The sequence below is a fragment of the Vigna umbellata genome, chromosome 4 (genome assembly GCF_029865625.1).
Source record: "Vigna umbellata cultivar VRB3 chromosome 4, Vumbellata_1.0, whole genome shotgun sequence".
Lineage (NCBI taxonomy): Eukaryota > Viridiplantae > Streptophyta > Magnoliopsida > Fabales > Fabaceae > Vigna > Vigna umbellata.
The window spans coordinates 28,724,904-28,740,425 of NC_142168.1; the positions used below are offsets into that span (position 1 = coordinate 28,724,904).

Genomic DNA, 15,522 nt, shown 5'->3' on the forward strand with positions numbered 1-15,522 from the left:
ACAGGTCTTTTCAAGTTCTTAGAAATTACCCATAATAAATGTTAGCGTGTTGGGACTGTCGGCAAGTCTTCATCAAGTTTCAAGTTTCAAGTTTCAAGTTCTTAGAAGTTTTTCTCAATTTCAATCTTTCTTCTCTTTCGTCATCTAAAAGCTGATTATATGTTTATTGTTACACCATTTATAATTAATTTTCTATCGGTTTTAAACTTAATTATTACATAATATTTTAAAAAATAAAAATATTTTATCTTTATTTCAAATTTTCATCCTACAATTTGATAATAATTCTATGGATAACTTCAATTTTATAGCAAAAATATAGACTTGGCAGTCAGTTTTGGCTCAACCTAGTTGTAATTCGCATAGGGCTTTTGCTTCCTGTAACCTAATATTGTAATGGGGCTTATCCATATTTAAACTTAAATCTAGGGTAGTTGCTCTCTCCACCACCACAGAATGCTCCCTGCACCATCTCATACTAATATTGCTACATCCGTTGAAGGTGAAATGGATGTTAATATCCGTCCGTTCACATATTTTATATTTTAATTTATTGTTTTTATTTAGAAAGAAAAAAAATCTTCAACGGATGTGACGACATCTGTTAACGGATTGCCATATCCGTTTTAATAAAATTTTTAAATTATTTTTTTATGGACAATAGTTTTAAAATTTTAAGAAAATTTAGAAGTGTAGGGAGAAATGGTAAGAGATGCAGGGAGAAGCTTTTCTTATTCTTGCAGTATGATGGAGCGTGGCTGGAATAGATTTTTCGTGTCCGTTTCAAATGCAGATTTTTGCTTTCGGATTGTTTCTTCAAGTATTTTATTAATAATAATAAAATTAAATTATTTTGATTATTATTTAAATAATAATATATAAATTAAATTAATAATAATTATTTTATTAAATAAAATAAAATTAATTTATAAATAATTAAGTAATAATTTAAAAAAATTAAATAATATTTATATATTAATTTAAAAACTTGAAAAAATTAAAAACTTAAAAAAAAACTAAACGGATGTAGGACATAAGATATTTTAAAATATAAAAGATAATTTTGGAATTTAAAAAAGGTGTGGTGGTGCATGAAGCAATTTGTGGTGGTGTAGGAAGTAACCCTCTAAATCTACATACATTGTAATGGCAAATAACATTGGCAAGGAGGATCCGTGTAGTAGAAATGGTTATAAAACTTCAGTATATTATTAAAGAAAAGGAGTCTTACTTTCATCTACTTTATACAAATAGTAAAAATATAGCTTATAAGTTAGTTCCAAAAAATCTTTTTATTTTGACATTTCAAAAATTATATTTTTTTTCTTGTGAAAATAAATACTAGAATTGATGATGATTGATTGTAGTCATGGAGAAAATATTTTAAAAGTAATGTAGAACGAAGTTATAATTTTTCTTTATTGAAATAGTTAAAATTTTGGAGATTTGAATAACATAATCGTATGGAAGACAAAGAGAGAATATCAAGAACAAAACCTATCCCTTCTTAAATTATACTTTTGAGCTTAAATTATATTTTTGGGTAATCGTAATCTTCTCCACATTCCTGCCTCTTTCGATGATTCTCACTGGTCAATTTGTCTGCCCATTTCCTCAATTATTCTTAAGAATGTGTTTCATCCTTAAAATAAATTTATGGTCTTAAGAATGTGTTTCATCCTTAAAATAAATTTATGATTTTTTTATTTTATTAAAAGAAGGCAAAATAATAGAACTTTACATTGTAGTGTAATATAACTTAAATATATATTTTGTTAAAAAATACTTTTACATAACTTTCTTCAATACAGAAAAATATAGTTTAAAAACAAAATACAATTTTTTAAAATTGTTTAGGAATAAAAAATCTAGTTAATCCTTAATTATATACTATACAAAAACTTAAATTTTTGAAGATTTTTTTCACAGTTCAAATCATATTTATTATTTTTATTAATCTTTGTAACATCTCAAAAATACAGTGTAAAACTATATCATAGAATAATCACATATTAATAATATTACAACTCAGTTCTGCAAAGGAAAGAAGGTACGATTATGGCCGAACAGCCTTACAAAAATACCAGAGAATTTAAAACTTTACAACATCTACAGCTTAGACCGAACGGTTTCCAAAACTAAGCTTACACCGATCAGTTATACAAAACAAGACAATCAGAACTCGCCGAACGGTTCTACGGTTCAGCCTTAACCTCCACTTCTTCCAAGGCTTCTTCGTGCAAGCACTCTTCCCCTTCTGCTCACATCCACAGGATGATCATTGCAACAGGAATAAAGACAACAAAATAGACAAAACAGACAAGACAGGAAATAGGGTAAGCTTGTGTAATTTAATTAATTAAATAATCATATATTTCACATAAGTCTGATATAAATCCATAAATCAATTATACACCATCAATCATACATTATTGCATGAAATACACAACCACTTGACTCAGACTGTCCGGACTGTAGGAATTCTGTGTAGCTACGACGTTTTTGCACCCGGGTGATGTAGTAGTTGGGATGCACTCAACAGCTGCCACCCGAGGTTAGTCCGTTATACTATGTCCATCTTAACTTATGGACTAGGACCTCCTGTCATTCTCACACATGATTTACTCCTCTCTACTTGAGAATGAGTAATCACAAAATATCAGGATAAACGCCACCTTAGCATGACCACATTCATACTTTACCATTCAATAACCAAATTCTGAGATATTCCTCTCTGGAATACTCTTTCATATCCATACTATTTCATTCATATCACATTTCAAATTCCATCATACTTCATTATCAATATATTCAATTTGAATAAAGACAACACTTTTTCATCATAGAAACAAGTCTGAACTAATGAACAACTTTTAGACTAAACTAACTGAACCCTGAGTGTATTACCGAGCGGTATTTTACTTATCCGCAGAACATGAACGAAAGAGGTATTAATATTATGCTTGTGAAACAAGACCGAATGGAATAACACTTCTCAGTAGCTAACATGACTGAATGCTATTTACCAAGTGAACCACTTCATTGAACCGACCCCTAAGAGTTTAAACCGAACACTACGAAGCCTAGGTCGAATACTAAGACTCTAGGCCGAACACCATTTATTGAGACCGAATACTGTTTGACACCGAATACTAATAATAGACTGGATACTATGAAGAAACCGAGAACTAGTAAGATATTGAGTACTAATAATACTTAGCTTTAGTCTTAAGACAAAACACTGAAGAGACCGAGTGCTAGTCTGAGACCAAGCACTGTAGAAAACGAACACTATTGAGTTTGGCCGAACGCTCTTATTTTAAAATAGTAATAATAGATTACTGTGACGAGACCGAGCGCTTGGTTTAAAATTGAGCACCACTGAAACCGAGCGCTTGGTTTAAGACCGAGCACTACTTAGCTTATAGAATGACGGATTATATATGTATTAAATACAGATACAAATAATTGATTTTTAATGGAAGATAAATATACTAATATATATGTAAGTAATATTGAATACCTTACTAGACTTATTACCAAATATAAAAAGACAACTATACTTATACATAATACTTATTTACAAGTATACTTAGAGAAAACCGATGGGTCATTAACTGAAATTCTTCCCAGAAGAAGAACCCAGTCCAGATCGAATACTCAATGAAAAACTGAACGATCAATAATGACTTTCGGTGATAAACATAGAATTATGCAGGAAATTGCATACTTAAGACCAAAACCCTACATCAACCCAGTTCCCATCATTTGTAACTCATACACACATACATTCAAACATGCAATACCAATAATATTTCATATCCATCTAACAATCCAGTAAACAATACAACCATTCAGAACAAGAATTATAATCAAATTATATAAGCTTCCCTTACCTCTAAATGTAGCCGAACGCTCACAGTTTGAATAGAATAGCTCACCACCAGAAATCTTAGAATTCTATAGGTCACGATTTATGAAACTAAACAAATCAAAAGACCAGAAGTGTGTTCAGAATGAGATGATAAACTCATGCAACCAGAAACTTGGTTTGCATGTACTAGAAAACAACAGTGTTATGAGATGGATGAACTTACCAGTTCAGAATGGCAATTTGATCGGCTTAAAAGAAAGGGTTTAATGCCAATAATATTCAGGTGCTGCCTGAATGAAGATCGAAGAAAAAGAAAGGTAAGAATTGGTAGAGAGAAGATGAAGATTGTAGAGAGAAGGAGGAGAAAATGAAAGTTTCAGAAGTTTGAAGATGAAGGGTGCATGCAGAAAAGTGGCACGAAATTTGAAAGTTTAAGTTTTTCGTCACCGTCAAAACCGATCAGCCACTCAGCTGCTCACACTTGTCTTTCACTTTCTAATTTTCACTAACACCTAGCTTCCACTCACATGGGATTTTTAAGGGTTCTGACAATCTTATTCTTATGTATATTTTAAATTTTTAATAATTTATACATCAGAGAAGGAGAGATAGTTAGGCAAATACCAAAAATTAGGAATGAAACCCAAAATATTTTAATTTGTTCAATCATTAACTCATTATGATTTGGAGAAACTATGAACATTAATTCACATGTTTTATATAAAGGATCACGTGAAGGATAATGAGATGATGATAGCACTGACAAAAAACTGATGCGTTGCAGAGGAGCAGAAGTGAGAGAAAGAAAAGTTAACGCTGTTTCCGCATATTTAACGGAAGAGACTTGATTGAGGCAAACTTTATCAATTATGGACAAAATTGACATTTTTTTAAAAGGTTGGACCAACTTAACACATTGCAGCGAAACTAGGGACAAAAAAAGCTATTAAACCTTTTATTTTTCACCAAACACTTAAGCATATACACAAGACTTTTACCCCACCATACTAAACTCTGACCAATTAAATAACATGGTACTTTTATTAATTTACTATAAAACATACAAGCTTCCCATACAACCCAACCATTCAATGACGTCTACAATGAGGGTCTATTTTCTCCTTCTACAAAAATTTTTGTTCTTGAATTGTGTTAAAGAAAAAACACCCATACTCCTAGCTCCTAAGCATATAACATTCACGTAAAAATCTCTAAGTTCCAAGGTCAACATTCTAATCAGACAACGACCTTGCAAGAAACGAGTATTTTAAATAACTATCAACATATTATGTTCAAAAAAGTCACTCCAAATAAAGCATACATCTGCTCAACAAATCTTTCTTTTAAGCCATCTTACATAATGAAACATACAATTACTTAGACACTTTCTCACCACAGAATATACAACTACTTGTTACTTAATGAGCTTAAGCTAGTATACTAATTCTGAGTACACATAGCTACAACTTAAACGTTTCGTTCAGATTGTAACAATGCAATTCCTCTCCTATATTTTCTTAATTGTATTTACGGATATTTATACCCAAACCAGATCTCTATATTTCATGCACATGATTAAGCAGCTTCGCATTTTTAGTTAGACAAAGGACTCAAACCAAAACTGAACTTGGCAATCAATGCCCATTACTAACAATGTATACCAACACAGTTCTTATCAATGATTGACTATATAATATCATCATGCAACAACAACCATGAATCTATGAACAAGTCCAAACTGCATTATTACCAATTAATAACACCTACTCAACAGCCAAGTGAATTCCAAAAGATTATAATTTAACTAGGTTTAATTACTTTAAATTCATTCCCACATTCTATAACATCAGATTATATAGAAACCATTTACACACATCACAACTTACGTACTTAATTAATCATTTCTGAAAAGTTGCCAAGCAATTCATATCATTCACTACTACAAAGTCTGAGCATATGACTTAAATTCACGTTTGTAAAAACTCCAATAAGACCTTGCCCAACCCTTTCCAACCATACCTATGTTTTTCCCCTTTATTCATTCACAACCAATATTTACTCATGAACCCAAATTACTGAAATCATCAATCCAGACCAGTCTTCCAATATTTATAATTATACTTTTATGATCCATTTTCAATCATAACTACATATCTAACGTCTAAACAAGATCAAATCCACTTCTTCAGATTATTCAATTTACCGCAACATATAATCAAACTGGGTAATCCGCAACATGTAAAGGAGCACGATTAATCACCGTGGAAACCCGTTCAACAATGCTCCCAATAAACTTGTACTGGTATTCATCCCTGTTCCAAACATTAAAGTTTAACTTAGCTAAACTAGAAAACCATGTCTTGATACTTATACTAATTTTCAATCAAATAAAAAGATTGGTAAGCTGGGTACCCATCTCCGAAGTGATAGTCAGACAAGTCAGCAACTTCACGCAGAGCCATCTTCCATTTTTGTAACTTCTCCTTCTGCTCTTTGAACCTCTTTTCATGCTTAGCCAATGCTTCTGCATAGCTACCTTTCTGATGTCTGACATAAGAAGGATCCACCTTATAAAACACTGGTATAACCAACAGCCCTTTACTCCGGCAGTGAAGGATGGTTGCAAGTTCATCCAAGCAGAAGGAGGAAGAAGCATAGTTGCGAGAGAGCACAACGATGGCAATCCTAGACTCTTCAATTGCTTTCAGAAGCGCTGGTGTGATTTCTTCTCCGCTTTGAAAGTGTGAAGTCCCCTGTCACAGAGAGCATTGTAGAGATAACCAGTGAAACCATAACGAGTGTCTTCCCCTCTAAAGCTGAGGAATACATCGTACGTGAATCTACAGGAACTTGGAGTTGCCATTTGAACAAAGTCTGGAGTGATAGTTGTATATGAAATTCGAAGAGTGAAATGTAAGGTAATGCAGAGTCAATTGCCAAACAGTAATTAGCGTGGGTACGATCCTGTTGTACCTTAAAAAGCCCGTGAAACTTTTGGAAAATATCTTTGTTTCGGTCTTTTTTATTGGTCAATGTAAACAATAGCCACACAATAATGATGGACTTATTAACGCTCATTTGTAAAGATCATAAATTATAAAATGACTTAATTAATTAACATGGTTGGTTCACTTGATTTTCACCATTGATAATTCTATACCCAATCCAAACAGTTGAGTTTAAATTGATTTGTTTGATTAAGTTGGGTTGATCTATGTCATATTCATTCCTAATGATCTCAAACTATTGTTTTTACTACTCACATTCATGCGTGCACTTTGATAGTTTTTGGAACTACATTTCTTGTAATGTAAAAAAATTATTTTATAATTATATATATATATATATATATATATATTGATATATATAATAAAAATGGAATTATCCCACTCATATCTAGTTGAGTTGGTGCTGAGGCTAGTAAATAAAGTAAAAAACATAAGCACGAAAAGAAAAAAGAAAAAGGCCTATTAAAATTTGGACGTGAAGAAACCTATGGTTCTTAACAAGTGGTTTTGTGATTGAGAAGGGTTGAGATCTTTGTCTAATTTCTTGTTGGTACATGGATCCTCAAACCGAATGGTTTCCATGCTGTTGTTTTCTTCTTTTTCCTCTTCTTCCTTCTTCCCTGGTGTCTTTCATGATGTTGTTTTCTTCTGTTGTTTTCTCTTCTTCCATGATGTCTTCCATGATATAAGGATCATCAAATCGAATGTCTTCCATGAAGCTATTTTCTTCTTCTTCTGCCTGCTCCTTTTCTTTTTCTTCTTGTTCCTCTTCTCCTTTCCCTTCTTCCTTTTCTTGTTGGTATATGGATCATCAAACCGGGAATGTCTTCCATGATGCAGTTTTCTTTTTTTTCCTCTTCTTCCTTCTTCTTCCATGGTGTCTTCCATGATGCTATTTTCTTCTTCTTCTGCCTTTTCTTCTTTTTCTTCCTCTTCTTCTTCTCTTTCTTCCTTTTCTTCTTCTTTTTCTTCTTCTTCCATGATGTCTTCCATGATATAAGGATCATCAAACCGAATGTCTTCCTTGTTTTCCTCGAATACATGGATTCCTGTTGCTTTGACATTTTCCTCGAATACATAATGTATAACCTTCACGTGATTCCATTCCTTTTCTGAAGGTTGTTCATGCAAATTACGATACATTTTTAGATCAGAGAGGTATGTTAGATCGAATTCAAATTCCGTCTGCTCCAAATAAGACGTGCCTCCGACAGTTGCATATTTCCCATTAATGTACACTTGAGGGTAAAAGGTACTTGACTTATCCTTTTTATTCATATGTATAAGAAGAAGAAAAAGAACTCTGGCAGGAAACTTATTACGAAACCAGAAAGAACATGAAGGTCCACTGCTCTTGAAATCAAACCACTCTGGAAACCTTGCTCCTGGAAACTGGAACATAATTTTTCTACCTTCGTAGTATAGTTCCTGTTAGTCATACATAATTCATAAAGAACTCATTAGCTTACCAACATTAAGAGCACTACGTATTATCAATCAAAAAATTCAAAAGCAAGACAAAACCTTATTTAGCAACATGTCTAAGCTGGTGGAAGTCAAAGATATACAGTTTCTTGCATCGAAATATTTTAATTTTGGTGGAAACCCTCTTATTTTCCTCAAGATGTTTGCAATCAGTCACATCAAGCCTGTTGAGGTTGTGAAATTCTTTGATGCATTCAGGAAGGTGTTTGAAATTATTGTTCCGTAGAATTAAAGAACGCACTTGTGCCAACTGCATGAAACCTGCCGAAAAGAAGTTATCATCCAGGTTGCAAGAGAGTGCTGAAAAACACTCTAACTTTGAAGGAACCATTGAGCCTACGTTATCTTCAGTAACACTCAAAGTAGACAAGTTAGGCAAGTGAACAATTTCACATGATGACAAGAATAACTCTTCGAGTCCAATAAGATTTTGAAACGACAGTGGCAATTCTTTAATGGGAAGACCCGCCAATCCAAGGTCCTCTATGTTTTCCATCTTTCCTAGTATTTCTGGAAATTTCTCAAGACTGGAACAAAACGAAAGTTTTAGGCTTTCAAGAGTGGGCAAGTTGAGAGGTGGAAAATTCTTAAGCTTGATGCAATGTTCCGCATGCAATATTTTAAGTTTACTCATTAAACCAATTGAGTCGTGAACTGCAACTAAACTCTCACACCTGTTAAATGAAACTTCCTTCAAATTTACGAAATCAGACATATCTGGTATCTGTGTCAAAAATTTGCACGAGTCAAAATTCAAGACAGATAGATTCTCGAACTTCTGCAAAGAAAATAAAGAGAAAAAAAGTTAAGATATTTATGCTGTTTTAATAATTTACAAGATGAGGAAAACAGTCTTCAAGCTTGCCTTTGATGAGTCAAGGAATTCAAATGACGTAAAATGACTGTGAGGTAGCTTGCATGTCACAAGATTGCTCGGATCAAAATTTGATGGTAAAGAATTTGAAGGGTATCCATGCCATTCCAGTACTCTCAAACTTTCCGGAAAATAATTGGGACCTTTGGAAAATTTACCATTTCTAATGATAAGCATTTTAAGGTTTTTCATTCTTCTGAAGGCGTTGGGATTCCATTCTACCGTTTTTTCTCGCTCATATATAGACCAATCAAAGATTATGATTTTAGTTTTGCTAGTACCCTGTTAATGCAAAAGTCACATTCAGGAATCCAAAAAAATTCACGTTTTAAGAGAACTTTGCAAAATTGTAAAGAGAAAAAAAAATACTATGATGTGAACAGATGACACAAAAAATATTAAATCAAGCTAAGAAAGTACAACAGTCATTGATGAAGCTTACTTACCTTGTCGTGTTTTAAAACATGAAGGATATCTTTCTCTAACCATAATCTCGTGCGCTTCCCTGGCTCTTCGGGTGACTTTTGCCATTCAATATGTCTACCCATGTCCTGAATCAAGTCGTGCATATAAATATGATCTTCTCCATCCGTCCAAAAACCTATGAGAGATTTATCCACCAACACCCCAATATGATGTTTCATGTTCTTATCATAAAGAACATCAAGTATCTTTTCAAATTCTTCCAAACTACTTTCATTAAAGAAACAGGCGATGTCAAGAAAGACGCTTTTTTCTTCTTCCCCCAAAGCAACATAGCTTACTTTAAGTATCTCTAGAATTTCACCGTTTGGAATTCTTTTGTAATGTTCAATCGCAGACTCCCATTCTTCTACACTTTTGCTATACAAGTTGGAACCTATTACTTTTAAAGCCAATGGAAGACCAGAAGCATAAGTTACTACACGTTTCAACACGTCCTGGTAACTTGGATCAACATTTTCCCTTTTGAAAGCATTCCATATAAGCAATTGAAGAGAATCATTAAAATTCAATGCCTCCATCTCATAAGTTCTTTTAATCCCATGAGATTTTAGCAGCTGTTCGTCCCGAGTGGTAATGATAACCCTGCTGCCGGGTCCAAACCAATCAGCACTTCCAGCAAATGCTTCTAACTGCTCTCTGTTGTCAACATCATCTAGAATCAAGAGAACCTTCTTTCGCCCCAGCCTCTGCTGTATCATTGATGCTCCTTCTTGCCAACTTGTTAAGATGATATTCTTCTCTCTAAGCATTTTTGAAAGAAAGATGCTTTGGAGGTGTTGTAGCTCATCTTTGTTTTTTGAATTTTTTCTTACATTTTGAAGAAAACATGATTCATCAAAATAAGCAGCAATCGAATTATAAACTACTAGAGAGAGTGTTGTTTTCCCTAACCCACCCATTCCATGGATCCCTATCATGTGGACAACATCTTCCGATCCAACATCCAAAAGTATCTGGACTTTCAGCACCCGTGACGGTAGGCCAACTGTGTAATCCGCAACATGTAAAGGAGCATGATTAATCACCGTGGAAACCCGTTCAAGAATGCTCTCAATAAACTTGTACTCGTATTCATCCCTGTTCCAAACATTAAAGTATAACTAAGCTAAACTAGAAGCATTGTAAACATGTCTTGATACGTATAGTAATTTTCAATAAAATAAAAAGATTGGTAAGTGGGTACCCATCTCCCAAGTGATAGCCAGACAAGTCAGCAACTTGACGCAGAGCCATTTTCCATTTATTTAACTTCTCCTCCTGCCCTTTGAACCTCTTTTGATGCTTAGCCAATGCTTCTTCATAGCTATCTTTCTGATGTCTGACATTAGAAGGATCCACCTTATAAAACACTGGTATAACCAACAGCCCTTTACTCTGGCAGTGAATTATAGTTGCAAGTTCATCCAAGCAGAAGGAGGAAGAAGCATAGTTGTGAGAGAGCACAACGATGGCAATCCTAGACTCTTCAATTGCTTTCAGAAGCGCTGGTGTGATTTCCTCTCCGCTTTGAAGTTTGTCATCATCCATGAAAGTGTGAAGTCCCCTGTCACAGAGAGCTTTGTAGAGATAACCAGTGAAACCACGACGCGTGTCTTCCCCTCTAAAGCTGAGGAACACATGGTACGTGAATCTACGGGAACTTGGAGTTGCCATTAGAACAAAGTCTGGAATGATAATTGTTAGCGTGTTGGGACAGTAAATGGAAACTTTATATAAACATAAAATTATTATGGGAAATTTAGCTCTTATAAATTTCGCATAATAATTTTACCAAAAATAATAAAAAATTATTTTTGGTAAAAGTATTAATCTCCTTTAAAAACCGAGTTTATTCTAAAATATTCTGAAAAAGGGATCAACATTATTACACTATGTATAACCCCCACTCTACGTTACGAGACAGGTGTTCATCACGTTTCAAGTTCTTAGAAATTTTCCAAAAAAAAGTATACACACAATTATTTAGAATAATTGGCAGATCTGTTTAAATTTGCATATAATAAAGCATAAAATTATTACAAAAAGTATAATAAAGTATATATATAAAAATAGATCTGTTTCTATCAAATAATGAACCATTTTTCTTAGCCATGATGAGTAATTTGGTCTTATAAATAGAAAGGAAGGAAGTGTTGCTGTAATTTAATTTGATTTAATGATGCTGATGAAAATGATGTCCAAATAGAGGTCAGGTATTACAAAAATGGATGAAGCTTTTTACAACCATATTTGACTTGATTGTTATTTCAGAATGTTTATTGATCATCCTGGATTTATGATTCAGCTTTGCATATCTGTAATTCGTATTATATTCCCATTTGTATTCAATCCATTTTATCAATGCAAAGACACTCTTTGCTTTAATTAAAAGATATTTACTTTGTTAAATGATTGTTTCATATAAATTATGCTATGTACTGCAGGAGTTATTTTAACTTTCATATATAGTATTTTTTTTTTATTATTTGTTTAATGTTTTTATATTTATTTATTTAAATTGCATTATTTATCTGTTAATGATATTTATTTCTATTATTTTTTTATAAATTTTTTGTTATTTATTCTGTATTAGGTTATTTTATAGAATTTTTTTTTATATAGTAGTTAATTTGTTGTTGTTATTTAATAGTTTATATTTGGTATTAAATTTTTTGATAATTTTTTGTTATTAAATTATTTTGTTATTTTGTATTTAATGTATACATTTATTTAAATGTTAATTATTTTAACCTTTGATTTAATTTATAAGATGTTTCTATTTATATAATATGTTATATGCTATTTTTAAAATTTAGTTTTATGTTGTTTTAGTTGTATGCTGTTTTAGTTTTATGCTTTTATTTAGGTTTTTTAGTTTTATGTTGTTTTTTATTTCCTTTTATATATATATATATATTATTACAATAAATATGTTTAAAATATTAAATTTCATTAAAAATAAAATTTAAATAAATATCAAATATAAAAATAAAATACAAATTACAAAATATTAACGCAAAATATTTAATATTTAAATAAAGGCTTAAATACCTACTTAGTCCCCGTGTTAATAGCTGAATTGTCATTTAATACCCAGTTTTAAAAATGAAGACATTAGGTCCCTATATTATGAAAAGTGTATGACTTTAGTCCTGTCCGTTAAGTTGGTAGTAACGGTGTTAACTCCACGCTGACGTGGCTACGCTTCTTTTCTCTCTCCTCTGCTCTTCCTGACACCTTCTGCTTTGAAACTCTCTCTATGTTATTTTTATTTATTTTTATTTTGTTGGCTGCACTGTTGGCTGCTTCAAATTTCATCTACCAACAACACTTATAGTATTCACTCTGACCCTGTTTGAGGAATTTTTTTCATTTGTAGTATTGAAATTTGAACTTTATGTAAATTATTCTTAGTTTAAATATTAGTATAGTTTTTTTTTTGGCATGAAAATCAGTTTTTAACAAAATAATCTAATTCAATAAAAAATAAGCAAAGTTTAATGAAGAGTTATTTCTACCAAAAATTGTATTTAAACTATGTCAAAACAATTTAATCTAGATTCAGTACAGTGTCGTCCAAATAATTTCTTGGTGTACTATGTATTATGATTCAGTGGTTTGATACTAAAATGTATACATTTAACATGTTTTAGTAAGGTTAAAATTTATAATAGTTTTTAAGCAAAAAAGAAAAGAATCACAATAGTAGAAAGACACATGAAAAAAATAAAAAAATAAAAAACTTCTGGAAAAATCATAGCAGTTATTGTAAAAAAAATGGTAAGGAACTTGTTCTTTTAAAACAAATTAATTTTAATTTTAATATTTTTATTTACATTTGTCAAACTTTATTTTGTCTGTTCTTATTTGGTACTTGTTACTATATGGACGTAAGATATTTTTCCATCTAATATTAAATATTTAGACAAAAACTTTAAAATTACAAAATGATAAAAATAATTGCTTAAAATGACCCAAATCAAAATTTACATGTTTTACTGTAATAAAACAACAATTTTAGATTTTAAAGGAAAGAGAGCTATTTTATTACAAAAACTAAAACAACATTTTCTTTCACTCTAAATTTAAATTATAAAAAGGAGATTATATAAAAATGTAAATTATTTGAAGTATTTATTCGAAATTAATTTGAATGTTCAAACTTCAAAGAAAGTCAAAATATAGGCAAAACCCTTGTCTCTCCCGTCTGTGTCATTACACGCTAGCAGCATCCAGAAACAAAATAAAAATAAATAAAAATAACATAGAGAGAGTTTCAAAGCAGAAGGTGTCAGGAAGAGAAGAGGAGAGAGAAAAGAAGCGTAGCCACGTCAGCGCGGAGTTAACACCGTTACTACCAACTTAACGGACAGGACTAAAGTCATACACTTTTCATAATATAGGGACCTAATGTCTTCATTTTTAAAATCGGGTATTAAATGACAATTCAGCTATTAACACGGGGACTAAGTAGGTATTTAAGCCTTAAATAAACTAATAGAAAAAATAAAAAACAAATTAAATTTAAAAAACAATTAAATATAATAAAAATCAAAAGAAGGAAAAGCCATCACTTGACAACAGTTCAAGCTACAGTGAAATTGCACTTTCAAGTACAAGTATGAATCGCACTTTCAACTGCGCATTTTAAACTGTTTAGTGTGGAGAGTTCTACAACCCCTATTTTAACGCCGCTCTCAACCAATACGGTTAAGGCATCGACCTTCGTCCCATCCAGTCCAGAAACGTATCACAGCACATATAAACAATCCATACAAACAAATATCATCACATACAATCTTTCTATCATACAAAGCTTAAGCAAAGAACAACCAACCTGGATGCCCAAACTAAGAAGAACCACCTCACCACAATACCACCATGACGACCACCAAGGATAGGTATGTGCACGACCACAAGTAAAGTGAAGGGGAAGGAAAGATGGGAGGAACACTACGCTATAAAAGAGAAGATAGGGATGTAGGATTGACAAAAAAAGTGAGATGAGTGAGGTGGAGGAAGAAGCACTCTTTAATAAACTATGGTTGCAAGTTTATCCAAGCATAAGGAAGAAGAAGCATAGTTGTGTGAGAGCACAACGATGACAATCCTGGACTCTTCAATTGCTTTATGAAGTGCTGGTGTGCTAGAGAGAGCTTCCTAGATATTACCAGTGAAACTTTTCTCTTTTTTCTCTGCAAAGTCAACCCTACTCTACGTTAGACAGGTCTTTTCAAGTTCTTAGAAATTACCCATAATAAATGTTAGCGTGTTGGGACTGTCGGCAAGTCTTCATCAAGTTTCAAGTTCTTAGAAATTTTCCATACTAAATGTTAGCGTGTGGGGACTATAAATGGAAAATATATGTCTCAGGTCTTTCTGATTTGCCTCATTATATTGGTCAATGCAAACAATAGCCACACAATAATGCTACTTATTAACTTTCATTGATAAAGATTATAAATTATAAAATGACATAATTAATTAACATGGTTGGTTCACTTGATTTTCAATAATTCTATACCCAATCCAAACAATTGAGTTTAAATTGATTTGTTTGATTAAGTTGGGTTGATCTATGTAATTCATTCCTAATGATCTCAAACTATTGTTTTTACTACTTAGTGCACTTTGATAGTTTTTGCAACTACATTTCTTGTAATGTAAAAATTTTATTTTTACATTATTCGTTTCGGTTAACTGTGAATGCTTTTTAGTTTTTCTCAATTTCAATCTTTCTTCTCTTTCGTCATCTAAAAGCTGATTATATGTTTATTGTTACACTATTTATAATTAATTTTCTATCAGTTTTAAAC

The 15,522-nt window shown here is 32.0% G+C and overlaps 2 pseudogenes across 2 annotated transcripts; both read right to left on the reverse strand.

The window, feature by feature from the left end:
• Window positions 1–5,950: 5,950 nt before the first annotated feature.
• LOC148199782 (toll/interleukin-1 receptor-like protein) lies at window positions 5,951–6,831 on the reverse strand (annotated as a pseudogene). Its single transcript, XR_015786019.1, has 2 exons — window positions 6,287–6,831; window positions 5,951–6,186 (listed from the first exon to the last, which is right to left on the reverse strand). The product of XR_015786019.1 is annotated as a toll/interleukin-1 receptor-like protein (transcript).
• Window positions 6,832–7,239: 408 nt separating this feature from the next.
• Window positions 7,240–14,888, reverse strand: LOC124822303 (TMV resistance protein N-like; annotated as a pseudogene). The gene is made up of 6 exons (XR_015786015.1): window positions 14,544–14,888; window positions 10,911–11,391; window positions 9,688–10,804; window positions 9,233–9,523; window positions 8,407–9,145; window positions 7,240–8,310 (listed from the first exon to the last, which is right to left on the reverse strand). The product of XR_015786015.1 is annotated as a TMV resistance protein N-like (transcript).
• Between the last annotated feature and the right edge of the window lie 634 nt (window positions 14,889–15,522).